The 24,435-nt window shown below is 57.5% G+C and overlaps 1 protein-coding gene across 3 annotated transcripts in view; it reads left to right on the forward strand.

Moving 5' to 3' along the window:
* The first annotated feature begins 5,837 nt into the window (after positions 1-5,837).
* The window catches only part of ADGRL1 (adhesion G protein-coupled receptor L1), a 50,736-nt gene continuing 32,138 nt past the window's right edge, over positions 5,838-24,435 (forward strand). For 2 of the 3 annotated variants that reach the window (XM_059888482.1, XM_005208626.5), the window contains exon 1: positions 5,838-6,618. The gene's annotated coding sequence lies outside the window, so the exon portion shown is untranslated. 3 annotated transcript variants of the gene reach the window in all.

A 24,435-nucleotide genomic window follows, 5' to 3' on the forward strand; every position in this document is an offset into this window, starting at 1 on the left:
CTTTGCTCTATACCCTCAGTTTCCCCCCCTCCCCAACTCCTCTCTCCTCCAGACACCTCAACTCCCCCTCCTCTCCCCTGCTTTCTCGCAAGCACTCAGTCAACCATCTCTGGCTCCTCACCTGCCTCCTCCAACCTCACCTCTTTCAGCATCCTCTACGTGGGACTCGCTCAGCTCTCTCCCTTCACCCCCATTTCGTTCCCCCAACTCCTCCCCCAGCCCTGCTCTCTTTACTCCAGTCCCCTGCCCTCTCGACCAACCAGAGCACCTGCTGGGGAAGAGGCGGGGCCTCCTCCTCACCTGGCGGCCGCAGAGCAGCGGGGCAGCGGCCCCTAGCGGTCGGGGTGGGAAGTGCAACCCAACTGGCCTCCCCTCCCAGTTGGTGCCTTACCGGGAATGGACCACCATTGCTGCCTGCCAGCTGTTGCTCAGACTGGACCTGGGTGGCTTCCTGGACTCTTGTTTCTTGGGAGTGAGGAAGGTGCAGCGTCCGCACTGTGATCCAGAGGTGACATTTGAGAAGTTCTGCTGGGGAAGGGGGATTCAAAGACTAACGTGTCCTATTGGCTCTGTCCCTAGGCTGTGCCTCAAATCTGGCCCTTTCTCCCCAGCACCCTGTTCCAGGCCTCCATCACCTCTCAGCTGGATTGACTGTGGAATCCATCTCCCCAGTCTCCTGGCTCCTTCTCAAATCTTACCAGGGCCAGAAGGTTCCTGTGAACATATAAGTCAGGGGAAAACCCTCCTCTGCCTAGAACCTTCCATTGCTCCCAGGTGACTCCGATTAAAAACCAATTCTCCCCGAAGCACATCAGGCCAGGATGGTCTAGCCCATTACCTCCCTACCCTCACCTTCCTCTCTTTTTGCCCTCACCCCCTCCCTCCAGCCACACAGGCCCGCTCATTGATCCTTTGAACACCCAGCATGTTTCCACCTCAGGACCTTTACGCTGGCTGTTCTCTCTGCCTGGAACCCCCTCCCCCCCACCGCCGATCTCCCCAGGACTCCTTTTAAGTCTTTATCCAAATACCACCTTCTTAGTGAGCTCTTCCCTGACCTCCTCTATCTAAAACTGCAGCCATCACCATGTTCTGCTGCTGCTGCTGCTGCTAAGTCGCTTCAGTCGTGTCCCACTCTGTGCGACCCCATAGACGGCAGCCCACCAGGCTCCCCCGTCCCTGGGATTCTCCAGGCAAGAACACTGGAGTGGGTTGCCATTTCCTTCTCCAATGCAGGAAAGTGAAAAGTGAAAGTGAAGTTGCTCAGTCCTGTCCGACTCTTAGCGACCCCATGGACTGCAGCCCACCAGGCTCCTCCGTCCATGGGATTGTCCAGGCAAGAGTATTGGAGTGGGGTGCCATTGCCTTCTCCGGTCACCATGTTCTGTCTTCCTTAATTTTCTTCCATAGCACTGATCATCCTCTAACATCCTGTACCTTTTAATTGTCTGATTTCTCATCTGTCTTTCTGATTGGAATGTCAGCCCCAAGAACAGAGAAGCTTGTCTGCCTTATTCACTGCTGTGTTCCCAGCAGCTAGCACAATGCCAGGTGCACAGTAGGTGCTCAACACATGCTTGTTAACTGAATGCATTGCCTTGCCCCTGCCAATGACAGCAGTTGGAATTAATCCCCACCCACACAATATCCTCCCAGCTCAATTCTGAGACCCCTTTACCTGCCTTTTCACTTGAGCCGAGGTATAAAGGACAGGATGGGGCTCCAGCAGTGCCCAAGGTGGGGGTATAGGAAGCCTCCAGGAGAGGCAGGGGCACACAGAACTCCACCCCACCCACTCTTCAAGGCTTGGACAGTTCACCATCCACTCCCCTTAGCACCCTGCTTACTTTCCAGGGCTATTTCCATCATGCTTTCTGTGCCTGCCTTACCCACTGAACAGGGATGCCCCAGAGAGGAACTCCAGTCTTACTGGCAAGACACTAGGGCATTCTCAACATCTGGCCCCCAGCCACTAAATGCTGTAAGGGGTCCTCCGTGTTTGAGGAATACATGGAAGGAATTAATACACTGAATGAGAAGCCCCTCAGGGTCAAAAATGCTGGCCGAGTGGGCTCTAGGTGTATCTGTGCTGGGGGTGCCTGGTGGGCAGTGGAGGGCTGAGCATTTTTCCTGAGACCAGGAACGTGTTTCATTACCAACCCCAACCCCTGCGCCGCCCTCGCATGGGTTCTCGCACCTCCGGCACACGGACCTAAGGAATACGAAGAAACAGGACACCCACGACTGAGGGCGCCAGCCCTGAGGTAGAGGACTCAGAAGATCGGGGACAGAGGAAGGTGGAGGAAACCAGCACCCAGGTCGGTCAGCACTGGAGCTCAACACACGTGGACACAGGAGGAGGGCAGAGGGCACAGGTGAGTAGAGCTATCCACGTCTGAGGTCAGGGTGCGCCAAATGCTAGATGCACAGAATGTAGGGTCTCCAAGACGCCGGGGGATCCGTACGTGGGGTGTCCTAGGCGCGGGCCACCTGGGTGTGAGGGTTTTCTGGCATAGGGTAAAGAGAAAAGTGGATGTCCAGGCGCCGGATGGACAGGACGTTGGGTATCCAAGACGCGGGTCACGCTGAGCGTGAGAATCCGAGGCATAGGTAGGATGCGCAAAGAGAGAAGCGCCTTGGGAGTAGGGCGTCCTGGGCGCGGGTACGGACACGCGCGGTGCTGGGCGCCGGGAGCTGGGGCGAGACTGCGCGCGCGCGGACGCGTTAGTTTCAGGAGCCCGGCTGCTGGCGCGGCATCCACTGCGGCTGCGCAGCCGGGGGTCTTCGGGGAGAAGCGCTGGGGCTCTTTTGCGCCCCCAGCCTCTACTCATCCTTCTCCTCTTGAGCCCCTCGCCCGCGAGGCCTAAAAACCGCGATAGAATGGAGGCTAGTGAAACCGATCCCGGCCACAACACGGGGCGCTCTGCTGACCACGGGCTTTGGGGAAAAAAGAGGAGGGTTTGGGGGAAGGGAGTCCTAGCCAGGATTTTTCCAAACTGAGCCGGGGGTTCCTTAAAGCATGGCACTCCTTTCCCTCGTATAAATTAAAGACACCGCTTCTCGCAGCAACTGAAGAACGCAAGTTAGTACCGTCCCCCAGGCACATTCATTGGTTCCGAGGGTCCCTCCATAGAGCAGGTGGGTGGGCTACTCAGGGCTGGACGGCAGGGTGGTGGGAGGACTAGGAGCCAGGGGGCTCTGGAGATGCTCAGCCTTCCTTGAGCTGCACGTTCTTCCCCCTTTCAATCCTTCCAGGTTTATAGAAAGCTGGCTGTGTGGATGTGGGGGGAGGGTTCCTGGTTGCCCCCTGCGGTACCGCCAAAGCCTTTCATGGATCCTACCAGGTGCTGCGGAGATATTTCAAAGTGGGAAACTGACGTGTGGAGAAGCCGAACCTCCCCCATTCTCCCATCCTGGTACTGCACCAACCATAGATGGATAGAACCCCCTCCGCAGCCACAAACCTCCACTTCATACATATTTGGTCCCTTAGATCCAGCCGATGGGCCTGACCATCCGTATTTAAGGCCCAAGGTCTACAGCCACGGAACCCTGGGTGTGAAGGAGGAATGAAGTTAGCCCGCCTACTGTCTCCACCCCTGAAGTCTAGGGCTGGATTTGGCCCCAGTTCCAGGCTATGAGAATCCCTGCCCAGTCCTGAAATGATGGTTGCCCACAGAAGCAGGTGGAGGGTGGTGGGTGCCATAGAGGTAAACCCCGGTTACCCGGTCAGCCTGGAAGTCTGGCGTCTCTGTGCGTGCTCAGTCACTCAGTCCTGTTCGACTCTTTGCAACCCCATGGACTGTAGACTGTGTCCGTGGAATTTTCCAGGCAAGAATACTGGAGTGGGTTGTCATTCCCTTCTCCAGGGTATCTTCCCGAGCCAGGGGTCCAACTCACATCTCTAGCATCTCCTGCACTGGCAGGTGGATTCTTTACCTCTGTACCACCTGGGGAGTCTCTGCTTTTCCCTAAATTCAAGCTTCTGGGAAGGGATTTTTAGAGGACGGGTTTATTCACTTGCAGATGTTCCTTTTAGGGTTTCTTAGATTTTTATAGCTCCCCTCTAAGCCTGCCCCAAGTTTTGTCTATTTGTCACCCCAACCCTTTCCATTGCTACTTCCACGCTGTTTCTCAATTCCTCACCCATTCTGCAGAGCCAAGTTGGAATGGCAATGCATTCTCTTCCCTGGAGACAGAGACCAGGGTTTGCCATCTTCCTCGTCCTCAGCACATCCCCTTCCTCTATAATCCAGGTCCGGACTTGTCTGCCCCACTCTCCCCACTATTGCCTGCTCTGTGTCTACCTGAGATTCAGCCCCGACTTTGTATGCTCTGGCCCGTGTGCTAATTAGACCTCCACTGGATGATTCCCTTCCCTAAGGATCCAAACCAGGGATTTGCTCCTTCCCATCCATCAGTCTTCCCCTTGCACCCATCCTTCATAAAACGCCAGGCTTCCAGGTCCGCTCTCCCGAGATCCTCACCGGATCTTACCTCTCAGGACCTTCTAGTACCCGCCGCCCTCTAGTTTTTCCTCAGCCCCCACCCTGCACTGATCTGTCTATTCTGCCAAAGTGCCTATTTTTGGCCTGGGGCCCGGTTTTATAGCCCCCACTGTGGGTCTTGGCAGTCACAGCTCTGGCTCTGGGAATCCACGCCAAGTCGGACTGCCTTCCCCAACCAGGGAGATGGGGTGCGGGGCTCCCTTCTGCAGCTGCAGCATGAAGCCAGCCCCAGGCCTCACTCGGCCAGATGCCTAGGAACCCGCTGGTTCCTTGTCCTACTTCAAGTCCACCAGCTGCAGTATAATTGCTGGGCTGCGGAAATCCATACCGAGTTTTTGCACTTGCCGAAAACCTAAAATGCAATTTTTTCTCTCGGCCCCCCCACCCCCACCCAAAGCAAGACCTTTGAGGCGTTTATAGATACTAACCTCCCCCAAATACCCACCCTCTCCGCTCCTGCGACCTGGTCAGTTCCCAGGCCTTGACCAGTTGCCACAGATCTTTAGCTAGGGTCTTGTCCCATCCCGCATACTCCAGTCCTGGCTTTGCGGTCTTCCCTTGCCTTATATTGTAGGTCTGGTCTCCCAGGGTAGCGGCCTCCTCATTGCATTCCCTTCGCATCGCCCCTGGATCCTGAAACCGATTTTACCTGCCTGCTTCGGTGCAGCCAGCGCTCCAGATCCTTTCGTGCCCGAGTCCAGCCCTCCTTTTGCCCCTCCTTCTTGCACGTCGCTGCCAGGAAGACGAGGGCAGCCCACGCCGCCTCAGCCACTAAATAGCCCCTTCCCGGAGACCCCTGCGAGCCCAGGTCTGGGAGCTCTAGGCCAGGTCTTGCTTATTCCCACTGCATTAGGCATGACGCATTACTCCGTCTCCCGAGGAAGAATCCGGCCCGAAATTTGCGTGCCCGGGGTGCATTTGGCCCTGTCGCAGCTGCCTTCGTTCCTCCCATCTCTGTCTAATCCAACCCGGGTTTTGCAGACCCCTTCCAGATCGCTCCCATTTCTCCCCTCACCGGGCAAAGCGCCTTTACTCCACTACCTGCAAAATCCGTTCCGGGTCTTCCTCGAGCCTGTCTCCCCTCCCCCACTTCCCGTTCCAAAGCCGGGATCCAGCACAACTCCTTCCCTCTCCCGGTTTTTCCATAGGGACAAGAGCGGGGCGAAGGGGAGGAAAGTCCATTCCGGGTTTTCGGACCGGCCTCCGGTGCGCTTGGGCAGGTTGCGGCGGCCGGTCCCGGGCGGCGGCTCCGGGCCGGGTTTTGCGCGTGCCCGCCGCCCCCCTCCCGGAGCGGGTGCGCCGGGGAGAGGGGCGAGCAGGCGGCTTGTCATTGCTGGTGCCCGGCGCCCGCTCGGTCCGCGCGTCCTGCGGTGCCCACGGGCCCGGCCCGGCGCCCCCCCCATCCGGCCACCCCGGGGGCGCGACGCCGCCGCGCCCGCCTACAACCGCGACCCCCCCCCAACAAGCTCCGCGCCGCCCGCCCCCTACCCGAGCCCCCCGTGGCCACTGCGGGGAGCCCGACCCGTCGGCGCGGGAGTTGTCGGCTCTGCGGCGCCCCCGCCCCGCCGTCTGCTGAGGAGGCCCCGGCGAATGGGGCCGCGTGGGCCCCGGAGCGGCGCCGCCGGGCGGCGGGGGGCTGCAGGGGCTCCCTAGCTGCTCGGTTAACCCCTCGGCTGCCGCCGTCGGAGGGGGCTGGGAAGTCGCCTGGGCGCACACGTGCCGCCTCCGTCGGGGCCGCGGAGCTGCGGGGAAGATGCGGGCAGCTGTTGGCGCCGCCTCGGGGGGCTCCGCCTCGCCCCAGCCCCCGGAGCTCTGACACCGCCCCCGCCCCGCCGCCTCCGCCGCCTCCCTCCCCGGGAGGGGCGCGGACGCTCGCCCCCAGCCCCGAGTCTCTGCCGCCGCGAGGGGGCCGCCTTTGGAGCTGTGTAATCCGCTTCTTCTTCTTTTTTTTTTTTTTAATTTTTGGTTGGTGACAGCGGTTCTGGGCCCCGCCACCCCTCGCCCGATTTCCCCCCTGTCCCGGTTCCGGGAGATGTGCCGGGCAGGGGTCCTGGGTTCGCGGAGCCGCAGGAGAGACGCGCAAGGCCGACCCCGGAGCGGCGCTGGACAGGTGAGTGTCTGAGGACCCCGGGCGAGGGAGACGCCGTACCTGGGCCAGGTGTGGGGGCCGAGGTAGGGAGGATGGGAGCCCGGGCCTGTCCGGGCCAGGAAGGGGGAGGGGATGCTGGAACCGCGGGTCACAGCACCTGAGCGCGAGGGGGATGGAGGGCGGCCTGCACCTCACCCCACCGGTGAGGGGGCCGGGAGGGGCAGCCCCCGTAGACTGTCGGGGGTGCGGATGCGCGGCCGCGGGGTGCCCGTGGGGGGAGGGGACCGCGAGTGTGCCCGCGCGTGGCTGCGTGTGCCCGCGCGCGCGCCAGCCTTTGTGGGGAAGCGGCGCGGCAGTGCCTGCGTGTCCCCGGTGCGTGTGCGCGCGGGTGCTTGGCGCCCTGTTTGTGTAGGTGTCTGGGTGTGAGCGGAGAGGGTGCGTGTGCGCGCCGCGCGCCGGCCCCAGCCCCCGGAGGAGCCGTGTCGGGGGCTGGCACCCCACGAAGCCGGGCTGGGGGTTGTTTTTCTCTGGGAGGCAGAGGCGCGGGGGATGGGGAGGGGTCTGTCTGGGTGTCTGGTCGGCTGTAGCCGTCGACAGCATCTTCCCTCCGCGGTACCGCGTTAAGCCTGGGAAGCTGTTGGGTTTCATCCATCCGGATTCGGGCTTTGAGGTCCAGCCCTCCCACTCTCCCAGGTGTTCGCCGAGTAGAGCTTGGGGTTTCAATTGTCATCTTTCTATCTGCCTGGGACGGGAGTCCGTGCCAGAAGAGCCTGGGCAGCGCTGTGTGTGTGCTCCCGCCGTGGCCAAAGTGGCCCCACAGGCACACCGCCCCCCGCCTGCACACAGCCCTCATACACATCCCTGGCCCTAACCTTCCAGGCTCGGTCAGCACCCAGCCCCATCGCTGCCCGGCCCCTCACTGGACCTTCCTCGCGCTCCGCTCCTCCCTCCCCTGCCTCTCCACCCCCCCCCTCCCCCGCCCCCCGCGCGCACACAGTCATGGCAGCTGAGTGGGTGTCCCTCCATGGCAGCCTTGAGACAGGGCCCCCTTTCCTCCTGGTTCCTGCAGTACCCGGGGCCTGGGTTCCTCTGCCCACATCCAAACATGTGGTGAGCTGGGGGAGCAGGGGGAGGGGTTCAAGATGGCTGCCAAGATGGCTGGTTGCCTTTCCGCCTCTCTCTCTTTCTCTGCTTCTCTCTCCCTCTCTCGGCTTGCCCTGTTCTCTTCGCTGCTACAGGAGTCACCGATGAGAGGGGTTTGGACAGTCTGAGGGACAGATATGGGGGACACATGAGAGTAGATGTCTGCTCAGGGCTGGTGGATCTCAATTCTGCTTGGGGAGAGGCGGGTGATCCCTGCTCCCCTCTCCAAGCACCCAAAGGCCGGGCGGGAACCTGTAACCTGACCCCAGACCCCAACTCCTTCACCCCCGGGCCTAACAGCCTGGGAGCTGCCCGCCCTCCACCTGGTCTCCTAGGCCTGGCACCCTGAATGGGTCATCAGGGTGTCCCACTGAGGGTCCCTGTCTCTCATTCTCTCCATCTGCCTGATGGCCAGGGACTGAGCACTCCCCGCTGATGGGTCAGGCCCCAGCTGTGGGGGCAGGTGACTTCTCCTTCCTCCCCATTCCCCCACCCCCAAATTCTAATGCCGATTTTATTACTTAAAAGTAGGATGAAAACAGGGAGAATAAGAGAAGGAATACAACCTTCATTATCATATCGAGAAAATTATCCGTGATTTTCCTAACTAGTAATTTGCCTGCCATGCTGTTCAGAACTGACTTGCCCATTAATTACAGAGATGAAAAATCATCTGGAAAGCGGAAAAGGGAACTAATTCGATCCCTGGCTGGCAGCAAGGGCCCCCATGCACCAAGCCACATATGTGTGTGCTCACATGTGAGTGCCTGGCCTTCCCACTGGCATTGCCACCTTCTTCCTCCTCTCCCTCAGGGAACTCCCTTGGGGCCTCAACTCACCCCACGTTTGTCACTCCTGCTCTGCATGGGGTGCCCACTCCAACCCCCTCTCCTGGGGAGCTGGCTGATCCATGCTGATTGCTGCCCTTGGGCGTGGAGAGGATGCCCAGGGTTGAGGGAGGGCAGGGAGCTGGGGACCAGCCGCACCTGGGTGCCGTGAGGCCTGCAGGGAGGAGGTGGAAGGCAGGAGACTCGAAGCCTGGTTTTATTCCCAGCCTGCCCTGGGGAGCCCCTTCTCCTGGGAGGCGGGCCATAGGGGAGGAGCTCCGGGGGCCCTGGCCCCTCTGGAGTCTGTCTGCATTCAAGCAGTCTGGTCCTGGCTTGGGCACCACCGCCATGTGGGGGGCTGACAGGAGAGAGCATGGTGCTTCAGCCCCAGCCTGGGCATCAGGGGGTGGGGGTGCCAACCCCAGGAGGCTGTGCTGCCTGGCCCCAGAGGGGATGCCCCGATGGAGAACAGGAGGAGCAGTTCCCCCTGCCTGCTGTCCCCGTCCCAGCCCCTGCTGGCCACAGGGAGCTGAAGTTGTCAGTCACTGCCCCCTCCTACCTCTCCAGCCAGACCCAGACGTGTGACCAAGGACACACAGAAGGCTCTGGTTTCTGTGTGGGCTCCTCTCGAGGATTCAATTTCCAGACGCCAGACAGTTCCCCTCTTCCAGACCCTCCAGGGAGGTGAGGAGGGGGGTGATGCTCCTGAGATGGGGGTTCCCCAGGTACCTGACTGCACCAGTGCCCCTCCCAGCCCTGGGCTCAGCCACCCTGATGAAAGAGGAAGCGGGGTCCCAGGTGGCAGGGGGGCTGCAGAACAGAGGCCTGGGAGCGGGTCCCACCGCCCTGAGAATCCAGGCTGCTGTGACCTGTGGGTACGTGTGCTGTGATTAGGATGGTAACCTGGACGAGCCTGTGTGTGGCCACGTGTCCGACAGGCTGGTCCTGTGTTCATAAGGTTCTCCTGGGTGCTAGTGTCTGTGAGTTTTGCAGAGGGGATGTGTGTGTGTTTCCACGTGTCAGGAGCTGTCTGCGTCTTGTGTGCACCTGCTGTGTGTGCACGTGTGGCTCCTGGGAGCAAGGCTGAGCAGACCTCTTCATGAAACCTGTGAATATTTGCCAAGTGTCTTTTCCACTCAGCGCTGTGCTGGGGACGCCAGGGGGACAGTACCCCAGTCCTGTCCTCAGGGAGCTCACAGTCTAGTGACACGAGCAATTTCAGTCAAGGGGCTCCTATCATAGGAGTTGGGAAGAAGGCATATATCTCCCCTCCAGAGCGGCCAGAGCTCCAGCTGGGGTGGGGCAGCCCCTTCATCTTGGCACCCCAAGCATGGGGTGTCCCAGAGTCCAGACCTTCATGATCTTCCCTGTCACCCCTTCCACCTCGCCCCCTCTCTCCTCACTGCTCCTAAGCACGCAGTTCGACCACAGGCCCTTTGCACTGGCGGCTCCTTCGCCCGGGCCCCTCCCCCTGACACGTGCAAAGCTTTTGCTCCCTCACCCAGGGATGAGGGTTGTCCCCTCCTCAGTAACCTTTATCTACCCCATGTAGCCTGTTTAAAATTTCAGCCTCCCACCTGCCTTCTGACTTTCCCTAGCAAGGATGACTTTGCGCACATTCTGTAATTTACTGATTTATGGTACCTGTTTGTTTATTGTATGTCTTCCCCGATCAGGACCCGAGCTCTTGGGGAATTTGTTCCCTGGTTTGCTTTTGGACGCCAGGTGCCTAGACTCAGGCCGGGCCCACAGTAGGCGCTTGAGAACTCTTAGCTGAGTGAATGGAGGCGGGGGGAGCCTCTCAAAGGACGGAGACCCCAAGGGACTCCCTCTCCCTGGCTTTGCACATTGAGGGGTCCCTGTGGACCCTGGTCCTCTTAGGGGAGCCAGGGCTACCCACCAGGGGCCAGACCAGGCCAGCTCGGCACCTGTCCCATGCACACTCTTGTGAGGCAGCTCCCTGAGAGGGCCTCATGGGTGCTCCAGTGTGTGAGGGTGTCCCTGTGGGCAGGCGTGGGGTAGTGTGCATATAGGGTTTAGAGCCCAGAGGGTCACGTGGGGGCCCCCGCCTTTGCTGGGGATAGGAATGTCATGGTCAAGGCCTGAGCAGCTTTGATCCAGGGGGACACTGACTCAGACTCTCATAGGATGATGGGACCCCACTCTACCCTTGTTTCAGATCCTAGGAAATCAGCCAAGCAAAAGCTCCCCCGCCCCCCACCTCAGCTCAGCTCAGCGCTCAGTCACATCTGACTCTTTGCGACCATGGACTGTAGCCCGCCAGGCTCCTCTGTCCATGGGATTTTCCAGGCAGGGATACTGGAGAGGGTTGTCAGGCCCTCCTCCAGGGGATCTTCCCGACCCAGGAATCGAACCCACGTCTCTTGCGTCTCCTGCACAGGCAGCCAGGTTCTTTACTACTGCACCACCCCCTCCCACACCATCCTCCCCCAAATCCAAAATTTGGGGAAGATAAAAATTGCAATAATTAGATGCTCAGGCTAAAAATACCCTTGTTCCCCCTCTCCCCAAAACTAAAAATAGCCAGGGCTCTTCCCTCCGAGGCTAAAAATACCAGGCAGACCAGGAAGCCAGGTGGGTGCTCCTATCTGGTGTCAGGGAGGTGAGACAGACAGGCAAGGGGCCCAGGGCAGGGTCTCCCAGCCATGGCGTTCCTGACATTGGGGCTGTGTTGTTCATTTTTTGGGAGGAGGCCTGAACTTTTCAGCATCCTTTGCCTCCATGCTCTAGATACCAGGAGCAATCCCCCCACCCCTGAGTTATGACACCTAAAAAGGCCTCCAGATTTTGCCAAACAGCCTGGGGCAGGTGGGGCAAAATCATGGGCCCTCCCAGGTGAGTACCACTGCTCTAGATCGAGGGTCTGCAGATTCCCTCTGTGAAGACCCAGACAACAAGTGTTGGAGACATTGGCGGGGTTAGCAGCTCTGTTGCATAAACTTCCTCCGCCTCTTCTTCTTAATCCTTTGAAAGCGGCCAAGCTTATTGGCTGGGGGCAGTGCCCAGTCCATAGGTAGTCAACTCCCACCCTGGCAGACCCACCCACCCTTTTTTGCCCCTGGTGACGAGGTCAGGGTGCCCTTGAATGCACCCTCATCAGCAGAGGGGCAAGTCTGGTGGTGTTTGTCCCTTTCACCTCCCTGCCCACACCCCCTGCTGTTCCCCTGTGCCCACTCTCTCACTGGTTGTCAAACACACAGCCCCTGCCTCCGCCGAACAGCCCCAGGGCCTTTGCACAAGCTGTGCTTGCTCCCTGGAATGCTCTTCTCCTCCCTGGGCACCTCTGTGGCTTCTTCCTCACCTTCCCAGAGCTTTATGACATGTCTGGCCTTTCTCCATCACTGTATTTAACATTGCCCAACACACACACACACACACACACACACACATACCAACCACTAGTACATCACAGGACTGACTTTTTTTAGTGTTCTTTATGTCTGGCTCATTCACAGCTGTCTCTCCACACCTCGGTCAGTGCCTCACACACAGTTGGTGCCCTAAAAGAGACGTGTGGGTACTTCCCTTGTGGTCCAGTGGTTAAGATTCAGGCTTCCACTGCCTTGTTCCCAGATTCGATCCCTGGTCGGGGAAACTACGGTCTCACAGGCTATGCAGGTGTGGCAAATAAATAAGATAAAGAGTCATGTAGAATCGCTGAATATTATTTCTAAGCCCCACAACCACCATTGTGAGACTTTCGTCCCATTTCCCCAGGGAAGAGACAGAAGGCAGAGGAGGGACCGTGGTGGGGGCAGGGGGAGTTGCATCGTCACACAGCCTAAAGTGGGCACAGCTGGGATTTAAACCTAGGACCCTGAGACCTGGGGCCTCTTCCCTGTTGCCCCGCTGAGCACCATCTCCCCCACCCTCTGGTCTCTGCCCCTTTACTGCCAGCTTGGTGGTAGCAGAGGGCCCCAGAGCTTTCTTCCATGTCTTCTGCCAGAGGCCCTGGCTCCCGTGACCATTTTCAGCACTGCTCTGCAGTACCTGGGGGGTTCCCAGGTGGCTCAGCAGTGAAGAATCCGCCTGCAATGCAGGGGACCAGGGTTTGATCCCCAGGCTGGGAAGATGCCCTGCAGGAGGGCATGACAACCCAGTCCAGGATTCTGGCCTGAAGAATTCCAGGAACAGAGGAGCCTGGCGGGCTACAGTCCATGGGGTTGCAAAGACTTAGGCACAGCTGAGTGACTAGATAGCAGCTACAGGACCTGGAGTGTATGTGAGGCGTGTGATCGGTCAGGGAGCACCTTGGGGTGGAAATGGGTCTCGGGCTGCCTGTGGTTCCAACCTGCTGTGGAGAGGAGCATCGAAGAGGTGGCCGGATGGCCTGTAAGGGAGAGCTTCCTGGCGGAGAGGGCTTCCCAGCCGAGGCCTGGAAGGGAAGGAGGGGTAAAGTGGAGGGGAGTCAGGGAGAGTTAGTGAAAGGAAGGGACCCGCCCTGAGGTCAGAAAGAAGTGGGCAGCTCAGACGGGAAAGGAGAGACATTCCCTGGCCAGGCAGGGAGACAGGACGCGGGTCCTGGGGCCCGAAGGACTGCTTTGGATTTGTGTTTCTACTTGTGCACAGGGCTGAGGAGGCCTGGGAAGGGGTCAAGGCCATGAAACAGGGTTAGAATGTTTAGTATGCGCTCCTTCTGGCTGCTTCATAGGCGGGAACTGTGGAGGGCAGGCGGGAAGGGAGCCCAGGCCAGGGGGGAGGTGGGGGCGAGGCCAGTGTGGGTCGGAGGCCACCACAGCTGTCAACATGAAGGCTTGGGCGGGGGCCTTGAGACCTTAGAGAGGGACCCGTGCGGGGCTTTCGAGACAGAGTTGACATGATTCAGTGGGTGACCAATTGGAAGGCAGAAGGAAAGGAGGGGGACGGGGAAACTGCAGGCTTCTGGTTCAGACAGCAGGGTGGACCTAGAGAAACGAAGAGGGTGGGGCCAGGGAGCACCTTCCGCTCTCATCATCACCCCCCACACGTAGAGTCTCATCTCCCCTCGCCCGAGTCAGGGCACATCTTGTCCCCACTCAGTCTCAGGGTGGGCCTTCCCTGGTGGTCCAGTGGCTAGAACTCTACACTCCCAATGCTGGAGGCCTGGGTTGAATCCCTCATCAGGGAACTAGACCCCATATGCCACAACTCAACGTTCATATTCTCAACTAAAGATCCCACGTGCCGCAACTAAGACCTGGCCTAGCCAAATAAATAAATATTAAAAAAAAGAAGCTCCACTGCTCCCGGCTCACTCCCGCAGGCCCTGCTCGCTCTGCCCTCTACACCTGCCCTCACCCCTTCCCACTCTCCCCTTTCTCTCTGAACCAGAGCCACGCTCTAGCACATTCCTACCTACCTCAGGGCTTTTGTGTGTGTTCTTCCCATGGCCTGGATACTCTTTCTCCAGTACCTCGGTGGCTCACCTCCTTGTGACCTTTGCTAAATTGTTACCTACTTAGCCAGGCGTTCCCTGACCACCCCATCTATGTTTGCATTGACACATATTCCCCACCCCACCCCCATTCTTTCTCTGCCTCGAGTCTATTTTCCTCCAAAGTACTTGTGACCAGGTGGGAACTAGGTAACTACCCCCTGAATGGACGACCTCTTCCAAGGGTCTGTTTCATCGTTGTTCATTAAACGAATTAACAAGAACGCTCTCCTCACCAGAACTGGGCATGCAACAGAGAACCAGGCCAACCCACGATGGAATGTTCCCTGATGGGATAGATAGACTTTCAACCGCAGAGCCCAAGTCCAGTGAGGGGAGCAAAATGTGGAGGCCCAGTGTACTGCTAGTGTGGGTTCCAATGCAGTCCTGGGGGACAGAGCCTTTTGGAGGAAGAGGGCACAGAGGGCAGGAGTCTTCTGGGTATGTGGGTGAGAGATGTGGGGGGTGAGGAAAGAATAGGCCGGAGCAGAGAAGGTGATGAAAAAAGCAGGAAATCCAGGCCTGAAATACCAAGTCGCAGCCTCTGAGGCAATAGGGAGCCATGGAGGGTTGTAGGCAGGCAGTGATGTGGAGTTTTCATTTTGCCAAGAGCACTCTGGGTGCAGGATAGAGATCAGAAGGGGTGGGAGTGGCAGATAGATGTGGAGGAGACCAGGGAGGAGGCATCCGTGGAGAAGGGGAGGCTTTGAATGGTCCCACCCCTGCCACTTGGCTGCCAGAGTGACCTTTTAAAATTTATAGGCAGACAAACCCCACCCTGTGGCGCCGACATCTAGTGGGAGAGAGATAATAAGCAAATAAGTAAAACGCATGGAGAAGGCAATGGCACCCCACTCCAGTACTCTTGCCTGGAAAATCTCATGGACGGAGGAGCCTGGTGCGCTGCAGTCCATGGGGTCGTTAAGAGTTGGACACGACTGAGCAACTTCACTTTCACTTTTCACTTTGATGTATTGGAGAAGGAAATGGCAACCCACTCCAGTGTTCTTGCCTGGAGAATCTCAGGGACGGGGGAGCCTGGTGGGCTGCATAGTCCAGTCTGTGGGGTCGCATAGAGTCGGACACGACTGAAGCGACTTAGCAGCAGCAGCAGCAGCATGGCAGGCATGATAGGGATGAGTGCCGGGGAAAGCAGGATGCAAGAATGTTGGGGCTAGCAGGACCTCCCAGAGCTGGCAGCATCTGTGTAAAGACTTGAAGAAGGCAAGGGAGGAGCTTTGCAGGTCTGGGGAGGAGGGAACAGCCTGTGCAAAGGCCCTGAGAGGATACTTGCCTGGTGTTAGTGAGTGAGGAGGAAAAGGTGGAAGGAGGTGAGGGTAAGGACGGGATGGGGCTGAGTGCACAGGGCCTTGTGGGCCGAAGAAGGGCTTTGACCTTTGCTCCTAGTGTGGTGGGAGCCGTGGAGGGTTCTGAGCCAGAATGGGACAGTGTGGGGACTCAGGTGCTCACCGGCGCCCTCTGGCAGCTGTAGGGGGAATAGGCTGGGCTGCGAGGGTGGAGAGCCGGAGAAAAGGGAGGAGGCGGCAGGGCTGGACCAGGGAGGGGACCAAGGCCTGAGGAGACAGTGAGCAGATGCCGAAGGAGGAGACGAAGGAGCCGCTGCGGGGATGGGAGGAGGAGAGGTTCTTGAGCACCTCGGAGGACTCGGGCTGCTTTCTGCTGAGATGTTGGAAGATGAAGGGGTGGAGCTAAGGGTTCAGTGGGGACCCTGGCCTGACCCCACCCCCAGAGCCCACAGCCCCCTTCCTGAAGGAGGTTATGTGCTGGACACTCTCTGGCACTTGCTCCACCTCTGTGACGGCAGTCTGTCAGTCCTAGAGTTGGGATGGGGAGATGGGCTCAGAGAGGCCAGGAGTCTGGCCTGAGAGCAAATAGCACACAGCAGGTTCAGACCCAGGAGCCAAGTCCCTGGCCTTAGCCCAGGCCTGCCGCTTACCCATTCGGCCACGCCTGAGGGTTCCCTGGAGGAGGCGGGCCCATGGAGCTGGGCTCTCTGGCTGCTGGGTTTGGGGAGGACTCAGGCTGCTGAGGAGGGAGCAAGAGGAAGGAGACTTGTTCTCAGGGGCCCGGAATCCTGCTGGTGGTGTCCCCCACCTCCAGATATTCAGACTCCCACCCACTCGAGCACAGAGGGTTGCCACGGCAACCACACTCTAGGGCAAGCTCGCGGCTCCCCCTCTCCGCCAGCAGCCGGTTTTCCTCCTGTCGCCCTCCTCTGCCCCATCCCAGGGCACCTGAGGACAGAGCTTGGGCCGCATCACCCGCCCCCAGGACATGCTTTTGCCCCTTGACTTGAGACTGAGGTGGGGCTCAGGCAAAAACAGAGGCAGGTGTGGGGTCAGTGGGCAGCCTGCATGACCTGGGGGTCTAACACACCTGGGGCCCAGTCTCCCTTCTCAACGTGAGGGTGGCGAGCCCTGTTTCCCATGGGTTAAATTGGGAAACAAGTTTCCCAAACACTCCAGTTCCCTGAGGCTCAAAGTGGGGACAGACACAGGTGTGCGCTCACCTGACCCCTGTGGGCATGCCCACTTTGGAGGCCACTCAGGCTTACAGAAGCAGTCTGGGCCCAGAAGAGCGGCCTCTTGAGGGCCCCCAGGTCTCCCCAGCTTGCCGTGATCAGCCTGGGGTTCCAGGCCCCCTTGCCACTTGGGTGCCCTTGGGATCTCACTTTCCTCTCCTATAAAATGTGGGTATGCACCCCCCATCCTTACTAAGTCCTTATGAGGATTACCTGAGATACAGGCGTACAGTGCTCGGAATGGGGCACAGCGCTGTCAGCTGCTGCCCCTGGCCGTCGTGGGTGGTTCTGGCAAATGGGAGGTCCCAGCTGACCCCCCACACCCCTGGAGCAGAAAGGTTTTCCTGAAGTTGTGAGGCTCAAGGCCCATCTCCCATCTCTGCCTATATACCACCACCCCTCCTGCCCTGTCTGCCCTGACCCCCTGTGTGAGTTCACTGGGGCTGCTGTTAAAGCCAGGCTGGGTGGCTTTAACAGAAATGTATTGTCTCCCAGTTATAGACACCAGAAGCCCAAGATGGAAGCATTGGGTTGGTTCCTTCCAGGGGCACAGAGAAGGAACCTCTGCCCCAGCTTCTGGAGGTTGGCCAGCAATCCCTAGCTTGAAGGCGCGTCACACCAATCTCTGCCTCGTCTTCATGGGGTGTTCTCCTTGGGGGTGTGTGGGTCTGGGTCCGTGTCCTTTTTATAAGGACAGCAGTCTGATTGGATCAGGGTCCACCGTACTGGGGCTTCCTAGGTGGCTCAGTGGTAAAGAATCCACCTGCCACAGCAGGAAAAGCAAGAGATGAGAGTTTGAGCCCTGGTCTGGAAAGATCCCCTGGAGAAGGAAATGACAACCCACTCCAGTATTCTTGCCTGGGAAGTTCCATGGACAGAGGAACCTGGCGTGCTGCAGCCCATGGGGTCGCAAAGAGTCAGACATGACTGAGTGCGTGCAGACACACAAACACACACACACCCCACCCTGATGACCTCACTCATTTTAACTTAATTACATCTTTATCTCCAAATAAGGTCCTATTCTGAAGTGCCGGGGGATAGGGTGCCATCGTATCTTTTCTGGGGGGAATATAGTTCCATCCACCCCAAGGCCTCAGGGCTGGTCAGGCCTGGATCTCCCAGGTGGTTCCCACCTCACCACGTCTGACCTCACCTCCTCACTTCAGTGAGCACCAGGTGCCAGGAGAAACTCCCCAGGGCCTAGTGGGTGTGCAGTCAGGCCAGGAAGAGAGGGGACAGAGCTGCTGTGCCCAGCTCCCCCAACTCCAACCCCGAGGTGGGGACAGCCCTGGGGATGCCTGGGGCTTCGTGGGGGAGCTGCTCCAGGGATGGGGCTTCCGGGAGCAGCAGCAGCCCATTGGGAACACTTTCTGTGCCCCTGAGGCAATGGTGCCCAGCCTGTGTGGGTCAGGCTTGGCCCCTAGGTCACAGGGCAGATGCCCCGCCCAGCCATCCCCACCACTATTCGTGTGTTCATTTGGTAAATATTTGTTTGTGAACCTATTATACATCTGGGCTTCCCTGATAGTTCAGTGGTAAAGACTCCGCCTACCAGTGCAGGAGATTCAGGTTCGATCCCTGGTCCAGGAAGATCCCCTGGAGAAGGAAATGGCAACCCGCTCCAGAATTCTTGCCTGGAGAATCCCATGGACAGAGGAGCCTGGCAGGCTGCAGTCCATGGGGTCGAAAAGAATCGTGCACAACTGAGCAACTGAACGACAGCTAGTACTGCACATCTAAGTGCCAGGGGACAGCCTCGGGAACTTCCCTTCTTGGGGGCGGGGGAGGAGTACGAAGGAAATCCACCAGTGGACAAGTCAAGTCACGTGGCAGTGGCGTGACCGGTGGGTGCAGGGATGACAGCGCAGCAGGGGACACCTTGAACTCACTGCACACCAGGCAGGGCCCTGTATGTTCCCTGGGTGTGAATTCATCATGCTGTGCAGCTACCCTAAGCAGCAGCCCCATTTTACTGAGAGAAAAACAGCCGTGGGAGGTTACAGGACGGTGGGAATGGGCCAGGCGGGCACTGGCTGCCAGCGGCTATGGTGCAGGGTGGTGGAGGCCCACCGCATCTCTGAGGGGGGGACATGAGCGGAGATCTAAGGGGCACCGGCCAGGACTGCGTGGCCGGAGGAGCGGGGAAGGGGCAGGAGCCGGACGTGTGTGGTCTCACAGGATGTAAAGTGGGAGCTCTGGCAGGGATTTAAGCAGGGGCGCAGTGTGTTCAGATTCTTTTTTTTTTTTTGGCTCTGCCACATATCTTGTGAGGCCTGGTTCCCCAACCAGGGGTTGAACCCGGGTCACGGCAGTGACAGCACCAAGCCCTAACCACTGGACCGCCAGGGAGGTCCCAAGATTGTCTTTAGAAAGTCCCCTCTGTGGAAGAGACTTACAGACGTGGGGGCGGGAGGGGTGGAAGGAGAGGGTGGGATGAATGAAGACAGGAGCATAGAAACATATACACTGCTGTATGTAAACTAGACAGCCAGTGGGGATTCGCTACATGACTCGGGGCTCAGGTCGGCGCTCCTCGACAACCTAGAGGGGTGGGATGGCGAGAGAGGTGGGAGGGAGGCTGAAGTGGGAGGGGATGTATGTATACCTATGGCTGATCCGTGTTGATGTCTGGCAGAAACCAACACAGTATTATAAAGCAATTACTTTTCAATTAAAAATAAATAAATTGAAAGAAAAGGTCCTCTCTGTGGAAACAGCCTAAGTATCCGTCAGTGATGAATGGATAGGAAATTCCCTGGTCATCCAGTGGTTAGGACTTCACATTTTCACTGCCTAGGTGTTATTAGCTGCTCAGTCTTGTCCAACTGTTTGCCATCCTATGGGCTGTAACCCACCAGGGTCCTCTGTTCATGGGATTTCCCAGGCAAGAATACTGCAATGGGTTGCCAGTCCCTTCTCCATTCACTGCCTAGGGAGCGGGTTCAGTCCCTGGTCAGAGAACTAAGATGCTGCGAGGCACATGGCATGGCCAAAAACAAACAAAAATAAATTAACACATACAGACTACTCTGTTAAAATACATAACTAATAAGGACCTACTATATAGCACAGGAAACTCTATCAGTACTCTGTAGCGGTGTATACATGAAAATAATCTTTTTAGAAAGTGGATATATGTATATGTATAATGGATTCACTTTGCTGTATACCCAAAACTAACATAACCTTGTAAATCATCTATATTCCAATTAAATTTTTTTATCCAAATGGATGAAGAAATGTGGTTCATTCGTACAATGAATATTACTCAGCCAGGAAGAGGAACCCAACTGACACACTCTTCCACATGGGTGAACCTCAGAAACATCTTGCTGAGTGAAACAAACCAGACGCAAAAGGCCACTGATTATCTGATTCCACGTGTGTGCGATGCTAGAAACAGGCAGATCCATTGACACAGAAAGCAGATGAGTGGTTGCCAGGACCTGAGGGGAGCGGGGAGACAAGAGTTCTTGATCAGCAGGTACCAAGTTTCTGGTGGCTCAGATGGGAAAGAATCTGCCTGCAGTGCAGGAGACCCAGGTTCAATCCCTGGGTCAGGAAGATCTCCTGGAGAAGGGAATGGCAACTCACTCTAGTATTGTTGCCTGGAGAATCCCATGGACGGAGGAGCCTGGTGGACTATAGTCTGTGAGGTCACAAAGAGAGTCGGATACAACTGAGCGACTAACACACACACAAGTTTCTCTTCGGGGCGATAGAAAAGTTTTGGAAATAGAGGTGCTGGTGGCACAGCATTGAGAATGTAATTAATGCCACTGAATTGTATACTTAAAAATGATTAAAATCACAAGTTTTACATCATATATGTATATATATACACACACATATATATATATATATATAGGGCTTCCCTGGTAAAGAACCCGCTTGCCAAGGCAGGAGATGCAAGTTTGATCCCTGGGTGGGGAAGATCCCCTGGAGAAGGGAATGGCAACTCACTCCAGTATTCTTGCCTGGAGAATCCCATGGATGGAGGAGCCTGGTGGGCTACTATCCATGGAGTCGCAAAGAGTTGGACACAACTTAGCAACTAAACAACGGTGTGTGTGTGTGTGTGTGTGTGTGTGTGTGTGATACCACAACCTTTTAAAAAGCCCCTCTGGCCGCCAGGGGAAGCCTGGGATGTAGGAGTGGAGGTGCTGGAGGGCAGCGGGGAAGGGATCAGAGCTCTTTGGTGAAGATGGGAATGCCCAGGTCTGGAGGACAGATGCTGAGAATGGACAGAGAGACGCTGGGCTGTTCTGGAGGTGCAGACCCCGGACTTAATCCTGAACTGGCTGTGGGGGTGAGGGAAGAGGGAAATCCCAGATTTTGACTCCTTGAATTCTGACCCAAGGTCCTGGGAGGATGGTGCCAGGGGGGGACCATGCCCTGAAACCGGGAGTTTGGTCAGGTCTGGTCAGGGTCAAGGTGCTTTGGAGATCCAGACAGAAGTGTAGATGTGAGGACAGAAACGGGGCTGGGACTCAGAGGCGGCAGCTGTCATGGGTACAGATGGTGTCTAAAGCCATGAGGCCGGTGGAATCCCTGAGTGGGGTGTGGACAGGAAGAGGGCTGGGGTCCTGGGGTTCCGGGGAGCGGGGCCAGCCCAGAGGAGAAGAGCTAGCTCCTTCATGGATGCTTCCTGGGTCCTGACCCTCCTTACTCTGGGACAGCATCCTGTGCTGGCTTACTGTGCATGTAGGCTGCGGTCCTTATGAGAACCCTGCAGAAACAAGGTGTCAAGGGAACTGGGGGTGGGGGGACCCACTCAGGGCCTTGGGGCATGAAATGACCGAGTTGGACCCCAGACCCATGTTGGCCGGCCACACCCAGAGCCTGGCATCTGGCAGCCTCTTCAGCATTAACCAGGTGCTAACCGGTTTAACTCCCTAAGGGAGCCAGAGGGAGAATGCTAACCAGCTACACTCCCTAGGGAAGAGCCAGGGAGGGGAGCATCCAGCAGCCTAGCGCCAGTTCCCCGCTCCACCTCGAGTCTGGAAAGTAGATGCGGGTGGGAATGAGGTGATGCCCCCCACCGCACCCCGCCCCAGACCATGTAAAATTGTAGAATGCTTCAGAATGAAAGGAAACCATCCAAGGCCGCATCTGGACAGGGTTGTGGGATGAGAGAGATGGTTGTGGGCTGAGGAAGTAGAGGGGAGAGTTTGCTGAAGGCTGGGAGCTGGGGAAGGTCCTGGGGGTCGGGGTGGGGGAGCTGCGCCGGGAAATTACTTTCTATTTCTCATGAGAGGAGACAGCCCTGGAGGGACGTCCTGCCCCATGAGTGAGCAGCCCAAATCTTTATTCCCTGAGAAGCTGTGCTGAGTCCCTGCCCTCAACTGGCTCATGATCTAGTGGGGAAGGCTGACAATAGACCTGCTTATACAAGAAGGTGATTTCAGGGCCTTCCCTGGTGGTCCAGTGGTTAAGACTCTGGGCTCCCAATGCAGGGGGCCCAGGTTCTATCCCTGGTGAGGGAACTAGATTCCACATGCTGAAACTAAGAGTTAGTGCAGCCAGATAAATAATTTCTTTAAAAAGGCAAAATGTTTAAAAGAAAAAAGAAGGTGATTTCAGGTGCTGTGAATTAAACATGGGGCTGGGGACTCCCCTGGCGGTTCAGTGGTTAAGACTGTGCGCTTCCACTGTTCGGCCCCTGGTCAGGGAACTAAGATCCCACAAGCTGCACAGTGTGACCAAAATAAGTTAAAATAAAATAAAAACAGGGCTAAAGGATGGCGAGCGAGGATACAGGAGTGCTGGGGGTGGTCAGGGCAGGTTGCTCTGCTGGGGTGACCTTGGGGTTGAGCCCTGAGTGCTGAGAAGCTGCAGCAGGCAATGGGGGTACTGGGAGGCTGTTCAGCAGAGGGGCAGCCCAGGCAAGGGCTCAGGCCGGAAGGAAGCTGGAGCTCCAAGGACTGCGAGGAGGGTTGCGTTGGAGAACGTGGTGACACCAGCCCAACCAGCAGCCTCTGGGTCCTGGTGAGGAACGGAGACCCCAGGGGAGAGCAGAGGGGGAGGTTAACGCTCAAATTTACATCACTGAATGCTGGCCTTAGCACTGAGTGGAGGCAGCGAGGCTGGGAAGAGGAGGAGACCAGGACAAGCCTCTGGGGGCAGCAGGGTGGCGGCTTGGGCCTGGTGGTGGCCCTGGGGAGTGGGCAGATTGACAGGGTACTTTGGAGGGAGGCAGAGCCCATGGGACTTGCTGGAGGAGCTTATGAAGGAGAGGGGAGCAGAGAAGTTGGTAATTGAGGAGGATTTCTAGGTTCGGGTTCTGAGACTGATTCAGCGTGGAGAAGGAAATGGCTATCTACTCCAGTATTCTTGCCTGGGAAATCCCATGGACAGAGGAGCCTGGCAGGCTGAAGTCCATGGGGTCGCAAAGGAGTTGGACGTGACTGAGCAACTGAACAACAGCTGTTCAACAAACATTCAGGCCTGTTGTGGAAGCAGGACCAAAACAATGCAATGATCCCTGCCTGTGGAGGGGCACATCCGTTAAAAAAGAGAAATAGTCACATTTGAACCAAGGTTTGAAGGAGGCCAGGGAGCAGAGGAAGAGGCCGTGTGAATAACTGGCAGGCAGAAGATTCACCCAGAGGAAGTGACAAGTGCCGAGGCCCTGGGGCAGGGTCTGGGCTGCTTGAAGAAGAGCAGGAGGCAAGAGTGGGGTCAGGGAGCTTACCGGGCTGGTTGATAGGCTTTCAACTGTGGGGGGAAAAACAACCAGTCGTCAGGGCTCTTTTGTGAGATTCCAAACTGTAAATAAGAGGCTTGGAAAGTATGAGCTTGTCCCTGGTGTTGAGACCATAGGACAGACGTGGGGGATGCGAGTAGAGGACAGACCAAGGGTTTGCACACTAGAAGTGAAGTGAGAGTCACTCAGTTGTGTCCCACTCTTTGCGACCCCATGGACTCTGCAGTCCATGGAATTCTCCAGGCCAGAATACTGGAGTGGGTAGTCTTTCCCTTCTCCAGCGGATCTTCCCAACCCAGGGATCAAACCTAGGTCTCCCACATTGTAGGCGGATTCTTTACCAACTGAGCTATCAGGGAATGAGAGCCAGATAAAACATGGGGTGCTGGAACTTGCCTGGTGGTCTAGTGATTAATAATCAGCCTTGCAATTCAGGGGGTGCAGATTCGATCCCTGGCCAGGGAACTAAGATCCCGCATGCCACAAAGCAACTACACCCATGCCACACAACTACTGAGCTGGTGAACCACGACTAAGAACTCAGCCAAATAAGTAAAAGAGAAACTGTTTTTTAAAAAAGAAACATGGGTGCTGACCCTCCTCAGAGAAGGTACATTTCTAGCAAGTTGCTGTCCAGGCTGGTGCCCCTGGGCCAGGGTCATACTTGAAGAACCGGGGTGTAGATGGAGCAAAAGACCAAGGGTGGAGATCTGGGTGTCCCATCTTAGGAGTATCGCAGGGGAGACAGAAGCAGTGAGAAGAGGAGAGGCTAGGAGGGAGAAAAAGTGGTCAGAACCCGGCTCTGTGCCCTCGAAGCCGCTGTGCCCGGGAAGGACAGACTGGGGAAGAGGGGGCTAGCCTGGGAGGGCATACAGCTCCCACCCCTCCTCCAGCCTCCCCAGCCCCTCCAGGGGCTGCACCCACCCCTCACCCCGCCTGCCCATCTCCAGCTCACCCTGAGGGTCCCCCCGAGAGGAAAGAGGGGACTTAGTTGTCCCTGGTCCCTGATCTGTGGCGCCAGCCAGCTGGATTCTAATTAGCTTCCAGAGCCAGAGAGACAGGAAGCCAAGGGGCTGGGGGTGGGGCCCTGGACTCCTGCCCAAGCCCGCGAGGCTGCAGGCCGGGGCCAAGACGCCTGGGTCCCCCACCCTGGACGCCGTGCTGGATGAGGAAGCTGGGGTAG

This window comes from Bos taurus, chromosome 7 (genome assembly GCF_002263795.3).
Source record: "Bos taurus isolate L1 Dominette 01449 registration number 42190680 breed Hereford chromosome 7, ARS-UCD2.0, whole genome shotgun sequence".
In the NCBI taxonomy this organism is placed as follows: domain Eukaryota; kingdom Metazoa; phylum Chordata; class Mammalia; order Artiodactyla; family Bovidae; genus Bos; species Bos taurus.